The 21171-nt window shown below is 30.5% G+C and overlaps 1 pseudogene; it reads right to left on the bottom strand.

The window, feature by feature from the left end:
* Window positions 1–4906: 4906 nt before the first annotated feature.
* LOC7485165 (pentatricopeptide repeat-containing protein At2g02980, chloroplastic-like) lies at window positions 4907–9231 on the bottom strand (annotated as a pseudogene).
* Window positions 9232–21171: the final 11940 nt, after the last annotated feature.

Here is a 21171-nt window from a genome sequence, read left to right on the forward strand (position 1 = left end):
TTTTCTATGAATTTATCTTGATTTTATGATCCAGGTAACATATTTAATAGATTAACCCATGTTGATTTGGGTTATTTTTTGGGTTGTTTTTTCTATTTTTTTTATTTTTTTATTTAATATTGGATTGGTTTAAAATTAGGATTCATAACTTTTTTTTTTATTTACTTTCTGTAAGGTTATCTCGATCTCATGACCTAGATCACAGGTTTGGAAGGTTGACTTTAGTTAACTCTATTCATTATTTTAGTCCTTTTTTATTTGGGTTTCATAAATTTTCCCAATTTTCTTTCTATGGGGTTTTATAATTCTCATAACTCGGGTCACAGTTTTGACAGGTTGACATGAATTGACTATATTTTTAGTTTTATTTTTTAATTGAATATATATTTTTTCAATTTTACCTTCCAAGTAGGGGTGAGGAAAAAAACCAAAAAACAGATTAAACCGAGAAAACCGGAAAAAAATAAATGAAAAAACCAAACCTTGAAAAAAACCCGATAAAACCAGGTTTCATAAATTTTCCCAATTTTCTTTCTATGGGGTTTTATAATTCTCATAACTCGGGTCACAGTTTTGACAGGTTGACATTAATTGACTCTATTTTTATTTTTATTTTTTAATTGAATATATATTTTTTCAATTTTACCTTCCAAGTAGGGGTGAGGAAAAAAACCAAAAAACAGATTAAACCGAGAAAACCGGAAAAAAATAACTGAAAAAACCAAACCTTGAAAAAAAACCCGATAAAACCGATTAGAATTTTTAAAAAACTGACCGGTTCGGTTCGGCTTTATAAGCCTGGAACCGAAAAAACTAAATCAAACCAAAAAAACTAAAAAACCGAGCCAAACCGGGAAAAAAACCGAGCCGAGATGAAAAAACCGAGTCGAGCCGATTTTTGTTATAAAATAACCGAACCGGTCGATTTGAACCGGTTAGGTTTCAATTTTTTTTAAAAAGAAACCGATTTGGTTAGTTTTTCTGATAAAAACCGAACCGAACCGAAAATGATCACCCCTACTTCCAACAACTCAATCTTCATTTTTTTAGTTTTTTTTTTTATCAACTTCATCCATAAAATATTAGGTTGTTTGAGAATTAAGCTTTATAATTTTTTTCAATTTGTTTTATATAGAGTTATCCCGGTCTTATGGATTTATTTTCTCGATTCCAACATTCAACATTGGGTTTTTTGAAAATAGAGCTTCATAATTTTTTTTTTTATTTCTTATAAATTTATCTCGATCTCATGACTTAAGTCATATGTTTAACAAGTTAGCCTGGATTGACTTGGGTTCTTTTTTATCTTTTTTTAATGAATTTTATACAATTTCATCCTTCAAAATTGAGTTTTTTTGGAAACAGGCTTCATAATATTTTTTTTATTTATTTTCTATGATATTATCTTGATCTCATGACCCAGATTACGGGTTTAGCAGATTAATTCAGGTAGTTTTTTTTATCATTTTTTATTTAATATTTTTTTTAATTTTATCCGTTAATATTGGGTTGATTAGGAATTGAAATTCATTATTTATTTTGACTTTCTTTCTATAGAGTTATCACAGTCTCATGACTCGAGTTATAAATTTAACAAATTAACTTGTGTTTATTCAATATGTCGTTGTTTCAATATTTAAAAAACAATGTTATCAATATATTACCGTATCAATATTTAAAAAAAATATCATTTAATATATATTATATTTTGAGTTTGTGATCAAATTGTTTTATTATATAACACGTAAATAATGTTTGGATATTTTTTTACTTTAAAAAGAATAATTTAACCTACAACGCAATGCAATGCAAGTCAATGACCTAGTTTCTTCGATTTCTTTTAAAAAATGAATTTTTAAGAGTAATCAAACTATTGGCGTTTTCTTTCAAAATAAACGTATTTGATTGAACAATTTTTACACGCATATGAACTTCATTAGAAAATGTTGAAAAATAGAAATTCAAATAGAGATATCGACAAATTACAAACATTATATTAATTTTAAAGAGGCACTAAAACAAATTTAACTTTTGATAGTATTTGTCTAAAAATTAAACTTACTCAAATTATAAATAATATCGTGTGTATATTATAATGACATTTCATAATTACCATAATATTATAATTACCATAATAATTTATAAGGAAATTAATGGATATTGACGTATGAAAATAATATAAGATCTCCCACGGTCAGATTGAGCTGATGTATGCACACAATAATTAAATCAATTATCAAATTGACCTAACTTAGGTCGACCCTTTAACAAACTTGAATCGGAAGCTCAACTAACCTCAAATAGGTTGTTAATTAGGGACCCTCAAAATTAATTACTTGGGGAACCCATTTTCACACCATTAATTATGCCATACAATATTAAATCAGCTCACGTGGATAGAATCAAGTGGAACTCTCATTATCATAGCCTTTTTCAAGCGCTGGGGAACCCATTTTTTTTTTTTATTATTATTATTTTTTTTTCCAGAAGATCACTTGCCTGATTATAGGTGGGCATTTTAATAGTAAATTATGGAAAGTTTGCATCAGCTCACGTGGATAGAATCAAGTGGCTGCCACACGTGGTGGTTGGTGATTGATCCAGAAAATAGCCTGTTTCTGGTTCTTCAAATGATGCTGACCGAAAGTTTTTTTTTTTTCTTTCCTTGGATTCATGAAGCAATGGATATAAAATGTTGCTTTTCTTGGTTTTTGCTTTACATTTTATATTTCACATCGAGAAGAGAAAAAAATGTTATGATACTTGTTTCAGTGACCATGTAAATAATAATAATAATAATAATAATATAATGATAGTAACGGTGATGAGAGTCGTTTTAAATTATTTTTTTATTATTTTTAATTGTTTTTAAGTATTGATATCAAAAATAAAATTTAAAAAATAAAAAAAATTATTTTAATACATTTTTAAATAAAAAATACTTTAAAAAACAACATTTACCACAGTGTGACTCACCTCCCTAAATCTTGGTAGCAAGGTGATGGTGGAGTTATTATACTTGAAATTGTTTGGATGATATTGTGAGTAGATTATTATTTATAAAAATAATTTTTTGATAAATGAACTAAGTTTAAAAGTTGATTATAAAATATTTTATATTAATTATTTTTTAATGTAAAATATTTTACAATTTTTTTTTTCATAAAGTATTAACAAGTACAATTATTTTTTCCTCTTTAAAAACACAATGCAATTCTTTTTTACATCAGAATAATTAAGCAATTTTTCTGATCAATTAATGCAAATTATGGTCCCATGTTAACTAGCTTCATGTGGTTACTGTCAGTATTTTTAATGTTATTACCAAGGACTGTTACATGGTTATTGCAAAAGTTCATATTTCTGACTTTGATAAGGTGGATGTTAATGATATGCATTAAAACAGTGACCTAGCATGCTTTATAAATATATAATTGAGTATTTAGAATTACACTCGAATAATAAAAACATATTATAAATATGAATTGAATACAACGTAACGTGTTATTACCTTTATATTTTTTATTATTTATAAACGATAAGGAATCAGAAAGATCAACATGACACTCAAAATCTATTATAATTTCTAAATGTCAAGACTTGAAAATAAAAAATTAAAGGGCTTAAAAAGATAATATCTATAAACACTTCCAACACTATATTTAGTGAATTCATTAGAGTTAATTTTCTAAAATATTTCTTATTACATATTATCTCAATCTAGTTTACAAAACCCTTACGGCTAGGTTCATACACTTACAGAATACTCTTAAATTAAATATTGAGTTTTCAGTTTCTTAAATTTCCAGGCAAATCTGGAATTATGCCTGAGAATGAAATGCAGGACAAGTCTAAGACTTTTAGTTTTGAAGCATTGCTGATAGAATCTGGGATTGGTCCACTAAGTTCAGCTCCTCGAGATTTGGAGGTCCGAATCCCGTGTTCGATGGAAGATGGCCTGAAAGGTAGTTGTAAGCCATATATGTTGATTGAGAAGTCGAAGAAAGTAGATGGACACTTACATCACACAAGCTTTTATTGATGCAGTATCACTGACTTCTTGTTGCATCGGCTAACTTGTCTGCTAATGTCATTTCTTTTTTGCTTTTGACTCTTTTTTTTTTTTTTTGTCTTTTTTGTTTTTTTTATAAATCAATATGAAAGAAAATTACAACTAAACAAAGAAAATAAATAAAAAAGCTATGAAATGGGACAGTAAAGGAAGCTGTAGGATTTGGCAGAAGACTCCCAAATTTCTTCACATCTCTCTCAATCAAATTTCACACCAGCAACACTAGAATTGGTCGGGTAGCTGCTGAGAGGAACTGGTCTGTTGTAGACCGCTTCTGGGATGTTGTGCTACCGTGGCTGTGGAGAGGACTGGTGTCTGCTTTGCTAGCGTGAGAGTCTGTTGTGTCTTGATAAGCATGTTGCTGAGAGATGGGATGGCTGATATGCTGCTTGTTCGCTGAACTGCTGTGCTGATTTACTATGATGGAGTTGTCGTGGCTGTAGGTGACCTGGCTATTTGTGTTGGTCGGCGGCGTGGTGGCCTGTGGGTGTGGGCTGCGGTTGAGGTGGCAAAAACTGAATATGGTGGCTGTTGCCTGAGAGGATGAGTGGTGGCTAGGTTCCATGGCAAAATAGATTCAAGGGCATGTTCTGCTAGGATGTTTTTTTTTTTTTTTTTTCATTTTTTATTGTAAACGGAAGGCAAGAAGAATTTTTTCAGATAAGTATTGAGGAGGGCTCTCCACAAATTCAATTCAAGGATTTAGGAATTGTTTTGAATTTTAGGAATTTAAGAAAACTAAATATTAGAACTAATGCGGGATAAAGGAAATTTAAGAAAAGTTAAGAATTAGAAGAAATTTGTTTTAAATTGAGAAAATGGAGAAAACTAAACGTATATCATTTTTATTCAATCCATTATAAATTGATCATAATATTAAAAATTACAAATAAATAGCAAAACTCAATAAATTTAGTTTTAAAACCCACTAAATAAATAATAAAAATTCAATAAAATAATATAAATTAAAACTAAATAAAACTCAATAAGATGTGCCTAATCTCCTACCAAAAAAAGTAAGCGATCCCGATGCTTCATCGTTTCCGTCCATACACAAACATAATCTATGTCACGAGTGCACTGTCCCCCACCGTTATAGGTCGTTTCCGTCCATCGGCACTGTCCCCCCCCCATTATAGGTTGGCTTGAGGTCCTGCGTTCTGTTGGTAAACTGTCAAGGATCAAAATCTGCTGCCAAATACTCTTTGTAGTAGATCAAGAAAATAACACACGATCTCTATCCTCATCAGCACACTTGCATATAACACAGATAAGATTTATATCTCTCTCCATTTCAATTGTCTGCGGTTTGCTGTTATTCTGTCCAAAACGGTCAACCGATTGATGAAACCGTGTCTGGAAATATTTAAAGAACAATGCAACAGTTTGTACCAGCCAACTCTGCTCTCCTTTATTCAAACAAACTCTCAGGCACTTCTTGCAGGGAATTGTCCATCGGAAACAGGATTCCAGGGAACACTATCCATGATCACAAGTTGAGGATGGATTAAAAAGGATATAGCACTGTGAACTGCTTCCAGTTTATTAGATCCGGCTGGTGACCAGTGCCATTTCTCACCTTGAATCGCAGCTGAAGCTTAGTATTAGAGGGTGAACATTTTCTCCATTGCCTATTGAGCGCAGTGTTTGATTCCAAATCAAACTTCTGAGTTCAACAAACTTTCTCTGATTCAGTCACTAGGAGCGGATAAGCACCAAAAGCTTCTACCTTTTAAGAGATGTGCATAACACCGAGCCACACACCGAGCCACCCAAAGCGACCTTGCCTGCAAGATTACGTTCCAAATATTCCTCATGAAGCATCCAAAGTTCCCCTCTTCACTTTTCAGTGCCAAGACTCTCTTTTCAAGTGGATGTAATACTGTCCTAAACAACTTTTGCCTCTTCAGCAGTGTCAACTCTTCAGTTCCACAAAAATGCGTTGAACTTTTGCTCAATGGATATGATAACAAAAGCAGGAAGATAGAACTTCAAGGGCCAGTAGTTTTGAATACTGAAAAAGAACGGTAACAGGTTGCAATCTTCCTGGCAAAAGATAATAATTTAAAAGCCCACTGCTGCAATCAGAAAGCGTTCTCATCAATGAGGGCTTTAAAATAACCATAACTCAATTTACCAGAGAAGAGGATCTCTGAAATACTTGACTGGTACGCTTCCCATCTTAAAACCAGGAGTAGTGTGCATCATAAGTATTAGAAATGTTAAGTATTGGGCTTGAGAGAGAATAAAATTTCTGCATGATGAGTTTTATTTTTGAACATCTGCATGATGGAATTAACAGAACCTTCTGTGAACACCATGAGGTCATCAGCAAAGCAAAGATGTGTAACAGAGATATTCTTACACTTTGAGTGGTAAAGCAAAAGTTAACCCCCAGAAGTCTACATCTGTCCAACAAAATTCAGGAGCTAAAGCAAGGCCACAAGGTTATGAACCTCTGTTAGAGCATCAGCAGTGAAATTTGCTGATAAAGCATCTGACAGAATCAAGTGCTTGGTAGAACAGACTCAAGCTGCATAACAATATGTAATACTTCACAGCAAGCTTAGAGAGGCGTATCTGCCATCAAACCAGGATGCTTGCCCACATCACTATTACCAGGTTCAGGTTTCTTAACCCCCCCTCTTCTGCTTTGAATTTCTCAGTCTCATGACTTCATTCCACTGTCCCACACTAGTGTGTGTGTTTTTGCAAAAAGAACAGTCATATGATCCGGTTCCAATTCCAAAAGGTGTTTCCTAACCTGCTTCCCGAGTTCAACATTCCCGTGCAACCCACAAGCAGCCCACAATGTTCTCCACACAAAATTGCACTGCATTAGCACACTACTTATTTATCGATAAGCCTTCTTGACGAACCCAGCTCGCCCCAAAATATCCACCATGCACCCACTGTGCTTTATCGTTGGGTTGGATATGATACTCTTTCTTCATAACATCAAAAAATCTCCTTCCTTCATCAACCATCCCTCCATGGCTGCAAGCACAAAAACCACCAAGAAAGTAATAATATCATCTGGTACCCAGAGCTTTTGTTCTAACATGGAAAAGAGAACCAATGCATCATTTGCAAAGCCATGACTGCTAGTCCCAAAATCATCGTATTCCACGTTACTGTATTCTTCTTGCTCATCCCATCGAATGTCTCATATGCTTCTTCAAGAGCTCCACACTTTGCATACATATTAAGGAGTGAATAATTAACCTCTATAATACTCCCATGATCAGTATTACTAATACATGAATGATCCCATCTCCCAAAATCTAATGCACCCAATGAAGAACCTGCAGAGAACGTCTCAACGAGTGTGGCCTCGTCAGGCTCTACGCCGAGTTCCATCATCCTTGAGAACATGCCAAGTGCTTCTTTGAACTTACCACAAGAGACATAACTACCAATCATAGTATTCCATGCCACTAAGGCTGGGAATATCTGTTGGCGGGATGTTTCAATATCCTTGAACATTCCATGTACATGAACAAGAGTGTTCCTAACAGAGACATGTTAATCAACCCCATGTTTAATGTAATGCAATGCATTTGTCTCCCCAACAAAACCGACCCTAACTGCCCACAGACCTTAAGCAAGAACGAGAAAGTGAAATCGTCTGCCACCAAACCTCTCTCTTGCATTCTCTTATAGAACTCAAATGCTTTTGGAGCGTCATTAGTCTTGCCGAAACCCCTAATCATTGTATTCCAAATAAAAGCATCTGGGTTCTCAGTCTTTTCAAAAACCGAAACAGCATAGCTCATATCTCCATGCTCTGCAGCAGCACAAAACACAATGATCTTGCCTGCAACAAAAAGGCTCTGCTCATAGCCAAGTTGGATTGCATGGGCAAGAATTTGCTCTAAAACTTTCATGCAAGAGCATTTCTTCAAAAGAGATACAAGAGTTTCTTCCTTTGATTTGGAAATACCGTTTAGGCTCACAGCATCCGTGGTTGAAACATGTGAACGAAAGGAACCCAATTGCAGAGAATGACAAGGCCTTTTAGCTCGATTTCAGCAGAAAAGGCAGTTAATGATCATATTAATTAACAACAAGATTAAAATAGTTGCAAACAAGACAATATCATGATGATGATTCGAAAGTTAGCTTCGACTCTCCAGAATATCATTTTTTTAGAATTTCTAACTATATCCACGAACTCGTGAAATGAAATCTTAATCATTGATTTCAAAATAAATGGTTTAAAAAGATGGATAGTGTTAAACCCATATAGAGTTGTAGCCTCTAGGTACTTTCGTGGGCTGGCTCCCAAGTATTTGGGCTATGTTATATATATGTTCGTATTTTATTGGATGATTATAATTATATATATATATATATAAAAAAAAAACTGTTCAATATTGAATTGTGAACTTGCACGGTGTAATTAATAATTTGCCCTTCTCTGCACATGGTTTTTGTCTTGCTTTCAGGGTTATAATGGTATTTTTATAGGACTCAAATGTCATTTGCAAACTACCTAGGGACAATTTAATGGTTTACATTTTTTTTACTGTTGAATTACATAAATGTCCTTAAAAGGCAAAACAAAAATGAAAGGCTAAGATGGCCTTTTCCTTTTTGTGTTCTTTTTTTTTTAACATATATTACAATTACATCAGTGTCCTTAATGTCAAGGAGATTAAAGGATGGGTCCAGGGATATTTTAGTGCTTTTCATATGATTTTTTTTGTTATATTATTTTTGGATTAGGGACAAATTAGTATTTTTATAAAAAATTGACGGCACGCGCAAAGCATACCAGCAAGTGAACACAGCACGCAGCTGTGTTCAAGTGGCGTCATGCAGCTGTCAAAGAATCAATTTCCAAATAAAAAGGCCAAAATTTCCCAACAGTCGTTTCATTTGAAGCATTCAGCGGAGGCGAAGCTTACGGGACAATGTGTGTTGCTTAAATCATGGTTGTTCGGTGGTGGTTGTTTTTTTTTTTCTTACCTTTATTTTCTTTCTTCACACCTTGAAATTCATGACAGGTTAGTGAAGAATTAAGGTTCTCCTTCTATTTATTTTGTCTTTCAATTATAATTCCTATTCTTTTTATTGATGTTCTTTGTTTTAGATTTTTTTTTAATTTTATTCTTTTTTATTTGATTTTATTTTTTTATATTAGATATGATACCCATTCTCTTAATTGTTGTTTTTTTTTTTATCATTTTCTTGGTTTTTTTTTTCAATTTTATCCCTCAACATTTTATTTCTTTTTTTATTGAGTCTTTATTTTTTTTTAATTTCTATTTTTTTTATCATTTTCTTAATTTTTTTTTCTTTCAATTCGTCTCTCAACATTTTGTTTTTTTTTCTTTTTTATCCCTCAATCTTTTGATTTTTTTTAAGTTTCTTATTTGTTTTTTCTTTTAATTTTGTCCTTTGGTATTTTTTTATCCAATTATGGTTCTCATTCTTATAATTGCTCTTTTTTTATCCTTTTTTTTCATTTAATTTTTTTGATTTAAACCTCTCAAAATTTTCTTTCATTAGTTTTGATATCAAAGTTGATCTTCATTATTGTGATTACTATTTGTTTTTCTTTTTAATTTTTTAATGGTCAAGAATTTTGTTCAAGATTTTTTTTCGTTTTTTGTAGAGTTATCCAAGTCTCACAACCGGAGTTGCTAATTTTAAAAATTAGTTCGATTTAACTTCAGTTTTTTTTAAAATTTTTATAATTTCATCAATTATTGTTATTTTTTATTGTGATTTAGAGTTAAAGTGTGGTTGCAGCTTTGCGATTATTTGTTAAAGTATTTTTTATTTAAAAATATATTAAAATAATTTTTTTTTATTTTTAAAAAATTATTTTTGATATTATTGCATCAAAATGATCTAGAAACATTAAAAACATATTAATTTAAAATAAAGAAAAAAAATTAATTTTTTTCAAAAATACTTTTAAAATACAAAAACAAATAGAAGCTTGCTGGGTTGTTTGATGTTATTATCGTGATGTTATTATCATTGTTTGAATGTATTGTTTTATATTAAAAAATAAATTACGTAAAAAAGATCCAAGTTCATCTCATGATCAGTTTAGCAATCCTTGCTAGCCTGTGTGCTGTATACCGTGGGTTTAGGGAAAAGTCCTTTTTATGAAAAAAGTGCTTTCCCCAATTGATCAAAATTGGCATCGCGGAATTGGTCTCTATGTATGAACGCCGATAAATATCAAGCAAATAATAATAAATGGATAGGATTAGGGTCTCCTCCTGCAGTCTCAGAAGAAAAGGACAGCGTGATACAGTGTGTGCGCTTAGTAATGCGGCAGCTGTTTTTCGAAATATATTAAAACTGTATTTTTTTATTTTTAATATTAAAACCATAAAAAAAACACTTAAGAAATTACTAATTCAATATTTTTCAAATAAAGAAAATAAACTGCGACATTAGCAAACACACTTTTCGACACAATCAAGTAACATTATTGGACGGCACAGCGGAAGTCAGTCAACTCGTCGGGTAGCAGATGCTGCTCGTGAAAAGGACCGGAGAAGCAGCCAAATCATCGAAGACAACACCCACCGAGAGATCCAAGATTATCCTCACATCCTCTTTTTTTACTCTTTTTTTTTTTTTTTTTTAAGCCATATCTCCACATCACCTCAAGAAAAAAAAGCCGATTTGATGGCTGTCCTGTCATCTGTCCCGGCAAGTTGCGTGGGTTCTCACCGATTTCTAATCACAAAAGGAACAAGCTTTTATCAAAGCTTTGCATGGATACTTGAATCTCCACGTTTAGAAGGTGTTTGTCAGTGTGGTAGTGGTTGCTTTTTAAATAGCTTTTCGTGCTGAAATACATGTCAATGATTTTTTTTATTTTTTAAAAATTATTTTTGACACCAGCACATCAAAATAATCCAAAAAATACAAACCGCAATCAATTTTAGCAAAAAAAAAAAAAAATTTGAAATTTAGTGCCCTCTGTCCTTTTGATTCCTCCTCGAGGGAATCCGAGAATCTTGAGCAGAATTATGCCAAATTGCTATGCTCCAAATCAATCCACTGGGCTGAGCGCATTCATCATTAAACACTTATCTAGTCAGAATTTAGAGAGATTAACTGAGATATATATAAGCGATCCGGCACTCATGATTACAAAAACAATAATATAAAAATATTAAAAAAACTTAATTTAAAATGAAAAAATTTAACTTGACAAAATAATAGTTTAAAAGTTACTCCCAGACACACCCTTAAATTCGTGCCGACATGATAGCGGAGGGAAAAAAACTGCAATAAATACACTACAACAGACAATCAAAACAACTACAAATTACACAGATATACTTGGCACGCGTTTGGCAAACATAGGTCATGATACTACAAATTACACATATATCATCAAAGACGCTATTCGGACAACTCTTTTAAAAGGTATCTTAAGACTTTAGATTATAAAATGTAGTCTATAATTTCGTAAGCTATAGTTTGAGACATAAAAGTAATTGGCAGGTCGTAGAGTTGTTTTAATATTCTATTTCCCATATGTGAGCAATCAAGCTATCCAAGGCGATCAATATTAGATTAATTAGGCTTGAAAACGGCAAAGAAAACAATTTTGAGGTTGCTGTCAAACTTCTCCCAGAAATACACTTAATTTTAACAGATCAAAATGCTGTGAATCGAGGCAAGCACTTAGAATCCGCAGGAAAAAACAAAAAAAAAAAAAAAACCTTTGTGCGTGACTCTAACGCTTGTGAAGAACAGGATGCTAAAAAAAGTATACATTTTGCAAGGTTCGGCTAGGTTATCAGGAATCACCACCTCAGACACTCAAATCCTTACTGTGAAAAGACAACACAAGAGTTGATCTGGAAAAAGGGTCCCCCATGCTTTACTAGAAGAATGGGGCATCGTGTAGAAAGCAGCAATTTCAGCAACTTTACTGAAGAAGTTAACAAAAGCTGCTACCTTTTTTCTTTATAAAAATACTAAAAAATTTTAATTTTTTGAAAAGTACTTTAAAATACACAAACAAACAAAATGTGAGGTAATATTTAATATTATTGTAATGATTACTTTTAAATATTATTTATTTATAATATTAGTATATGAAAATAATTCAAAACTATCTAAAACTTAATTTTTTTTAAAAAAATCAACCGCATAGCCAAATAGTATCTTTGAGTTTTCGGAGAAATAACTGAGTGCACATGATAGAAATCATGGAGTGCGCATGATTCTCATGCACACTATGGTTAATCATAGCATATATTAATATTTCCACGAGAGACAGAGAATAATATCCTCTGAGATGATGGGTAGCGACTCAATTTTCATCCCCCACTTGTTTCTTGATTCCAGTTTTGCAGCAAAAGTCATTTATTCCTATCTGTGTGCTATCAGTGTAGACATGGAATTGTATATTGTGATCAGAAGGCATGCATTGCGCAAAGTCAATTATTTCTGCAAATCTTTAATCATTAAGAGAGTGACAACAGAAGAAGACGAAGGAAAATTCAATTGAATTGGATTTGTTTAGTTAATTATTTACATGAAAATCTCGTCATCTACCAGAGGCACAAAACAGACCATTCGCTTACCAAACTCTAAATGGAAATCATGTTAAAAGTTTCCTTCATTTTAATCTATTTTTTGATACTCTTGCATTAAGTAATTGCATTATAAGTCAAACCTTCACCATCTGCATTAAGTAATAGCTGAGGTCGCCATCAAGTTAGCTACCAGTGCATATCTTATCTGTAGCAAGGATCCAAGAAAGCAAAATGGCACCTTTTTAACCCTTTGATGTGTCGGCAGGAGGAGATCTATGTTGTTCTATACTTGCCCAAAACAAGATTTCTGCTAAAATAAATACAAATAAAGTAATAATTCAAATGCTGCCAGAAGAGTATCAGTTCGCATTGCCTGAATAAAGTGGAAACAGATACCTAAAAGATTTTGGAGATCTCAGCAAACAGATGAAGATGGAGCTGCTGATGAACAGATACCTAAAAGATATAGTTGTACTCTTGTTGTTCCCAGTTGATTAGGTCCCTTAACCACTTCTTTCTAATTTCTACCATGATTGACTCTTCACTAACAATATGTTTATCATCAGTTATATTTATATTCTCCAGGATTAGTTTTTGTTTTTGAACAAACTAGGGCGTATGCATTAGAACACAGGAAAACAAAAGGCTAATCTGAAGAAAATACAAACATGTGATATCTACAGAAATCGCAGAAACAGTAATGGAACTGGAGACTTTGGAGACGGAGATGTGAACCAACAGTTAAATGCTTGTCGTGTTTCTATGTCCAAAAAGCTCTCGTAAAATCAAAAGGCGCTTGTGCTAATTTTCACATCAACAATTGCGACTGCAGATAAGGACATGGCCACATGCTGAGTAGCCATCTAGTCATGGACAAGGCTACTCCTGGCAGGAAAGATTTTTCATGTTATTGTATTGGCTGACGTTTTTTTTCATCACAATATATTATTATTATTCTTATCCAAATTCAATGAAGTCCATGTAAGGGCTGTGACCTTAATTCCGACCCTTATGCCATTTTAGAATTCTTTAGTTTTGGATTGGTTGCTTAATTTTCTAGAACTTAACTCTAGTTGGGAGTACCTGACACGTGTGTGTAACAAGATGATGAAGAAAAAAAAAAAAAACAAGTAGTTCAAGAGCTTAAAAGCAAAGTTTATGATTTAGATATTGGATTTCTCTATTAATTCTTGTAATTTGATTTATTTTTTCTGGTCAAGGTGATTAGTAACCGGTACTTGATGTCTGAAATGCTAGAGTAGCTAATAGCTGATACCTATAAAAAATCTTTTTTGATACATATGAAGTCTTTCAAATGCTTAAATAAATATTATTTAAAAATGGGAGAATACAATAATATTAAAAGAGATAAACTCTGAAAATATATATACAGTAAAAAATATAAATTGTGAACCTGAAGCTTGAAAGATACTTGAGGTATTCATAGTTCATGAATCTTGTTTTTTTGTGGAGATGAGGGGTTAGAGTGTAATTTTATCCTAATAATTCTAATGAGAGATAAATATCCCTTACAAAAGTATTAATGAGAAAAAATATTAAGACCATGGGTTTTGGGCTTTTGAGATTTTTAGATTCATTAAATTTGGATTTATCATAAGAGTTTTACTTTAAGAAGAAGTTTGAACAAATTAAAAGATTTTTTTATTATAAAAAAAGTCATTAATCTTATCTGATTATTATATTGGACTTAAAGTTTGCTAGAACGTTCTAAAAAACATATTCTTTACAAAATTAAGATTAAAGCTTCATTTGATACTAGAGACATATCTAAATTCAGCCCAAAAGTTTGTAACAAAGAAGACAAAACTAACACCCCTAAATCTCTCTCTCTACAACCGAGTAGCTTGTTCGAGAAGCTGTAAAAAGGTGATAAATTCTAAAGTCAACAAGCAATATAGATGTTGTATAGAGAAAAGAAAACTATGTGGATGGTAAGCATGCACTCAACCGTAGCAGAATCACATGTGGAAGGATAGGTGTTATGCAGTAGCATTTTGAAGCATGGAATTGGTCTTTAATCAAGTTGGTCCAAGATCTTTTTTTTTAATTCAATTTCAAATCTATTTTTAAATTTCAGATTCCTACTAATAGTTTAATTTTGATAATTTAGGACTTGTTCTACATTGAAAAATGTTTTAGAACAATTTCATTTCATCCTAGGATGCCGAGACTACCTCGATCTGCCTTAAAAAACTTTTATTTTGTTTAATTGAGTCTAATTTTATTGTAATTTAGTCCTTTTATTTCAATAAAACTTATTCAATTATACCATTTAATTGTTTAGTTAAGAACCTAAATTACTCAATCCTTTTTAATTACATCCCTCTGATTTTGAGTCTATTACAATTTGATATTAGAGTCTTTTGATCTCTCATTCACAATGACAAACTAAACCTGAATGTCCTAGCTATTAGAAATAGTGGCCAACAATCACAATTATAAGAGGAATAACAACACTACCAATAATCACAATAAAAAAAGGTTTTGGAAGAATTATTTCAGTAGTTACAAAACATGTCTAACAAGGTAGATCAATTAACTAGGGTGCAAAGTAAGAGGCTGATTGAATCACCTTTGAATAATAGTAGATTCAACTTAAAGCAATTAAGCTAGATTTCCCTCGTTTCAACGAAAATGATCTAGTTGGTTGGGTGTACAAGGCCACCCAATTATTTAATTATTACAACATATCTCTCCAACACTAGTAATTTACAAAAAACTTATATATAGAAGGGAAGGCAAATTTTTGGTTTAAGGAGTTGGAGAAAACAAGAGTGTTTACCAATTAGAAAGCACTTGTAAAGGCTCTTCAAATTTAATTTGGGGTTTTGGCCTATGATGACCCCATAAAGGCACTTATCAATTTAAAGTAAACTTCTTTGGTTGAGGCTTTTCTAGTTTTAGTTACTTTCAAACAGGGCTAAAGGTCTCTTAGATTGACATAGATTGAGTAGTTTATTAGGAGAGCTCAAAGAAGAGATCAAGTTTGGGGTTAGGATGTTAATCCCTCTAAACTTGGTGGCTACCTATAGGTTAACCAGAATGTTAGAGAAAAACCTTAATATGATTTTAAAAAAGAAGAAGCTAGAAGCCCAGCTCATTAGAAATTCAAGCGGAGAATAGCTTCTAGGCCCAACCCAAAAGCAAATTTCAAATCTACTTTACCTATATAAAGTTTATTCATAGCCTAGCTTAAGAAAAAGATGGAAATGAGGTTGTGCTTTAAATATAACGGTAAATATCAAAGGATACCTTAAACTCCAGTCGCACCACTAGATAATTATATAACAAAGAAAAAAACCAAAAGTTAGCATTCAAGTACTATAAGCCTTTCAAAATAAAAACTAAGGTAGGAAAAATTGCTTACTGCTTAGAGCTACCAAAAAGAACAAAAGTTCATCTTACTTTTCATTTCTCCATACTAAAATGACAGATCGACCTAAATAAACAACTAGAACCAAAGTTGCCACCATTTATAGTTTGAAAGGTAAACCCTAACCAGATCCAACTAAAATACTAGATCGAAGGGAGTGCCACACCATATGTATGACTAAGAACAAAGTTTTAGTCATGTGAGAAGGACAAAACCACGAGGATGCTATTTAGGTGGAAGATTTTGGGTAAAAAAACACCCATCCTCACTTCAGAAGCAAGGATTTCTCAAGAAAAGTGGGATTATAATAGGTTTGAGGAAAGATTTGGCTTGAGAAGACAAAGTAGGGTCTTCTAGACACTCTTTCTTTACAAGTAAGCAACTTGTGCAAAAAGTTGCAAGAAGATGATTAGTCCAAAAGCCTACGAACAATGAAGATATTGCACAAGAAAAAGGAATCTATATGGATGCTAGGCATGCATTAAACCACAACTGAATGACATGTGGAAGTACATGTCTTATACGATAGAGTTTTGAAGTGTGAAATTGGTCTTCGATCAAATTGGCCTAAAATCCTTTTGAATTTAATCTCAAATTTATTTTTAAAATTTTAAATTCATAGCAATAGTTTAAATTGAAAAATTTTAGTCTTTTTCTTCATTGAGAAATGTTTTAGAACAACTTAGTTTTATCATAAGAGGCATGGGCTACCTCGATTATGCCCAGAAAACTTTTATTTTGTTAAATTGAGTCTAATTTTATTGTAATTCAGTCCTTTCTATTGAATAATAACTATTCGATTATATCCTTTAATTTTTTAGTTAAGAACCTAAATTACCTCATCCTTTATAATTATGTCACTCTGATTTCGAGTTAGTTACAAAGTTTCTGCTAGGGATTTTCTTTATTTTTTTTGTTTGTGGATTCTTTTTACTATTTAGATTAGCACTTTTAACTTAATTATAATTTTATTAATTAAGAATTTTTTCTTGTATTTAAATATACTTATAAGATATTTTTACTAGAAAATTAATGAGATAAAAACTTTTCAAAAACTACTAAAGTTTTCTTTACCATTAAAGGTTATAACCTTAAGGCTTAAGAACCATAGTTTCTTTCTTTATTATTTAGGGCTATAAAACTTTATATATCTATGTTATATGTTGTAGTAATTAGTATTGAATCAAGTTAGACTATTCGATGAATGAAGATATTGGCAATAACCTCTCATTCTATGATGCAGGAAAGAAGGTCATCTAAAGTACTACGAGGTTTCATATGACAAAAAAAGAACCCAATAGTAAATACTAGATCGAATGAATCACTCATTAGCAAAAATTATAAGACACTTGAACCATCTAACAATAAAAAAAAAAGGGTGCAAACAAGAATTGTGATGAGGTGAAAGATATGCTCAAAGCCTTACCTCAAATAAAACTAAACATGCAAACCTATACTAGTATCATGTTTATATGAACAATTGTCCTTATGACTTGTGAAGCAATTAAGACTTAATTCACAATCATCTTGTTCTTAGACTTGTTTTTATTATTATTATAAGATTCCTTTTTTTTTATGGAAACTTTTCAATAAAGAACTTTATTCGATGGTTGTTAGAGTTAGAAACTTACTTTTATTAGAACAAGATTCTTTATTATCAAAAAGTAAAAATTACCATATACAAACTTACTTATAGCACTAAAGATTGGTGACAAGATTTTCTAGTTAATAGAGCTCGTACAGATAAGGATATAATTTTATCAAGATAAACTTTAAGAAATTTATTAATTTTAGAGTTATACAAGATAATTATAAAGATATTTTTTACTAGGAATTTAAACAATCAAGTTGTTATTATTTGCCTTGTGTTTTGAAACTTTTCAAAAATTATAGAGGCAAAACGTAAAAGGAGTTTCTCTTTAAAGTAATCAATTACAACATTATAATAATGGTGAAAACAACAACAATAACAACAAAATTGTTGCTAACAATGCTATGCTTGTCTATATAATCTGCTAATCATGAAGGAGAAATCAAGAAAGGTCTTAAAAGTGTTAAATTTATAATAAAACTAGTTGTACGCTCCTATATTACAGAATAATACAATTTTATCTTTTATACCATTCATATATAATTAATTATTTAGCAATTTAATTATATTATCATAATTCTGTTTGTGTACTGTCATAGTCATTATGATTATACTTGTTTATATTGTTGTTATCATATTTAAACATCAATATATAGCAATAGATTTATATATATGAAAAATGATCAAACCAAAATTCTATAATATTTTTGGCATCTTATTCCTTCCAATCTAGTATTAGTATTTAATTTTATATTGATTAAAATTCAATTTAAAAATTTTGTAACCTAAAAATAAAATCAAAAGGTAATAAATCTTTTTAAGAAAACAAATTTTATTAACATTAAATTCCTAATTACTCGTGACTTTTGAAATAAATACTATCATATCGCTTGATTTTATAATTTTATTTAGGAAAGGGTTTTAATTAAAAGTCAATAAGCATTGAAATAATATATATTCAATATTTATACTATTATAAACTTTCAAACAATTTGAAGGAAGTTGGTAAGTATACAAGATAATTTTCTTGATTTGTTTTTGCTTTTAGATCTAAAACAAATTCAATATGCATTTTAAATTGAAGTTTATGATATGAGGTTTCAATTAGTTTTAGTAGAAATAATTTCAAAAATTATATGTTAAGAAATTGTAATATATTGTTTTTAGTTAAATTATTTTTTAATATTTTTTTTTCCAACTTGATATCAATGCTTTATTTTTTTTTTCTTTTTTAATTTGCATATAAAGTAAAAGGATCCAATATTTGTTTTGATTTTTTTATTAGATTTCAAAGTATTATTGATTAAGATTTTAAATATATTTACATATAAGTAAATCATAAGTCTTAATCATAAAATATACTAAGTATTGCATGCATCTTAATATTGTAAATAGATAGATGCGACAATAGTTTACTCATTAATATTAAACCTAACTTGGCCCAACTAGTCAATTCGATGTGGCCTAACTAACCGACTCAGGACCCTATCAACCCGTCACCTAGTTTAAGTTGGGTTTTAAAAAAAGTCAAGCGTAGTTGATTCGATCAACTTGATGAATCAATTTGCGACCCGATCAAAACACGTTGGGTCTGATAAGAGATCAACCCCGAGTCAGTTTTAATTATTTTTTTTCTTTTTTAATCTACATATAAAGTAAAATGATCCAATATTTGTTTTGATTTTTTTATTAGATTTCAAAGTATTATTGATTAAGATTTTAAATATATTTACACATAAGTAAATCATGCATCTTAATCATAAAATATACTAAGTATTGCATACATCTTAATATTGTAAATAGATAGATGCGACAACTCATTATTATTAAACATAACTTGGCCCAACTAGTCAATTCGATGTGGCCTAACTAATCGACTCAGGACCCTATCAACCCGTCACCTAGTTTAAGTTGGGTTTACAAAAAAGTCAACCGTAGTTGATTCGATCAACTTAATGGGTCAATCTGTGACCCAATCAAAACACGTTGGGTCCGGTAAGAGATCAACCCCGAGTCAGTTTTAATTATTTTTTTCTTTTTTAATCTACATATAAAGTAAAAGGATCCAATATTTGTTTTGCTTTTTTTTTTTATTAGATTTCAAAGTATTATTGATTAAGATTTTAAATATATTTACACATAAGTAAATCATGTGTCTTAATCATAAAATATACTAAGTATTGCATACATCTTAATATTGTAAATAGATAGATGCAACAATAGTTTACTCATTATTATTAAACCTAACTTGGCTTAACTAGTCAATTCGATGTGGCCTAACTAATCGACTCAGGACCCTATCAACCCGTCACCTAGTTTAATTTGGGTTTTTAAAAAAGTCAAGCGTTGTTGATTCGATTAACTTGATGGATCAATCTGTGACCCGATCAAAACACGTTGGGTCTAGTAAATGATCAACCCCAAGTTAATTTTAATAACTATAAATAATCAAATGCTTTAATTTATACAGGACCTCATAGGTTAAAATACCCTATTTATGTTAAATTCAAATTCTAAACCAATTAAATAGAGATAGCTTGAGATCAAAAATTCAGTTTATGACTTTCTTCTATCATCCATGTGATGGAGTTAAAACTCAAAAGCTTGGATATAGGATTAAGGTACTTTTAATCCATTTCCTTGTTTTCATAGAGTATCTTAAATGGAAGATGTTATTTAGAATAATCAAATTAATAATAAATTTTTTTAAAATAGTATAAATATAACTTTTTTTTTCATATATGAACTCCAATGATAAATAGCTATTTAGAAGAGCAAATTATATTTTAATATATTTAATATTAATAAAACTATTTATTAATTATAATTAATTAATACAATTCTAATCAAAACTTTTTTTTTACATAAAAATATATTAAATAAACTTTTAGCATTTTTAACCTATACATAAAAATAACTCTCCAATATAGAAATACTATTTTGACAACTTTTTTTTATATATCTTCTCTTAAAGCAATAAAAATAAAAAATAAAAAATAATTTTTTTTTTTTTTGTCGTTTTACTTTTGAGTTTCCATTTGGAACATCCCTTACCAGTTTATAGCTTCATCTCAATTGATTAGTTTCCCCATAATTATAGCCTAACTTGACGGCAACAAAGACATAATCATTGGGATTCCGTTCGGCAATACCTTTTTGTTAGTGTTTTGGTAAGAAAGTATATTTTAAAAAATTAATTAGGTAAAATAATATGAGTAAAAAAATAATTAGAAATTTAACAAATTATAGATATTATTTATTACTTTAATATTTTATAGATGATAAGGAATAGAATATTCTACTATTAATTTCATGTTAAAAAACAGCAATTCACACCATCACAAATAACTAGTTTTTTATTATTAAAATACAATTCACATAAGCAATATATAATATATTTAATTACAAATAATAAATATACATTAATAATTAAAATAATATAATATTTTATTAGAAATTAAACTAATTATACATTATCATAACATATTATAATGAAGAGTATTACATGACTATGCTAATTTTTCAATTATTTTTTAAATTGTATTATTTTATCTGCTATTTTTACTGTGTTAAAAAACAAAAAAAACTC

Source organism: Populus trichocarpa, chromosome 12, assembly GCF_000002775.5.
Source record: "Populus trichocarpa isolate Nisqually-1 chromosome 12, P.trichocarpa_v4.1, whole genome shotgun sequence".
NCBI classification, from domain to species: Eukaryota; Viridiplantae; Streptophyta; class Magnoliopsida; order Malpighiales; family Salicaceae; genus Populus; species Populus trichocarpa.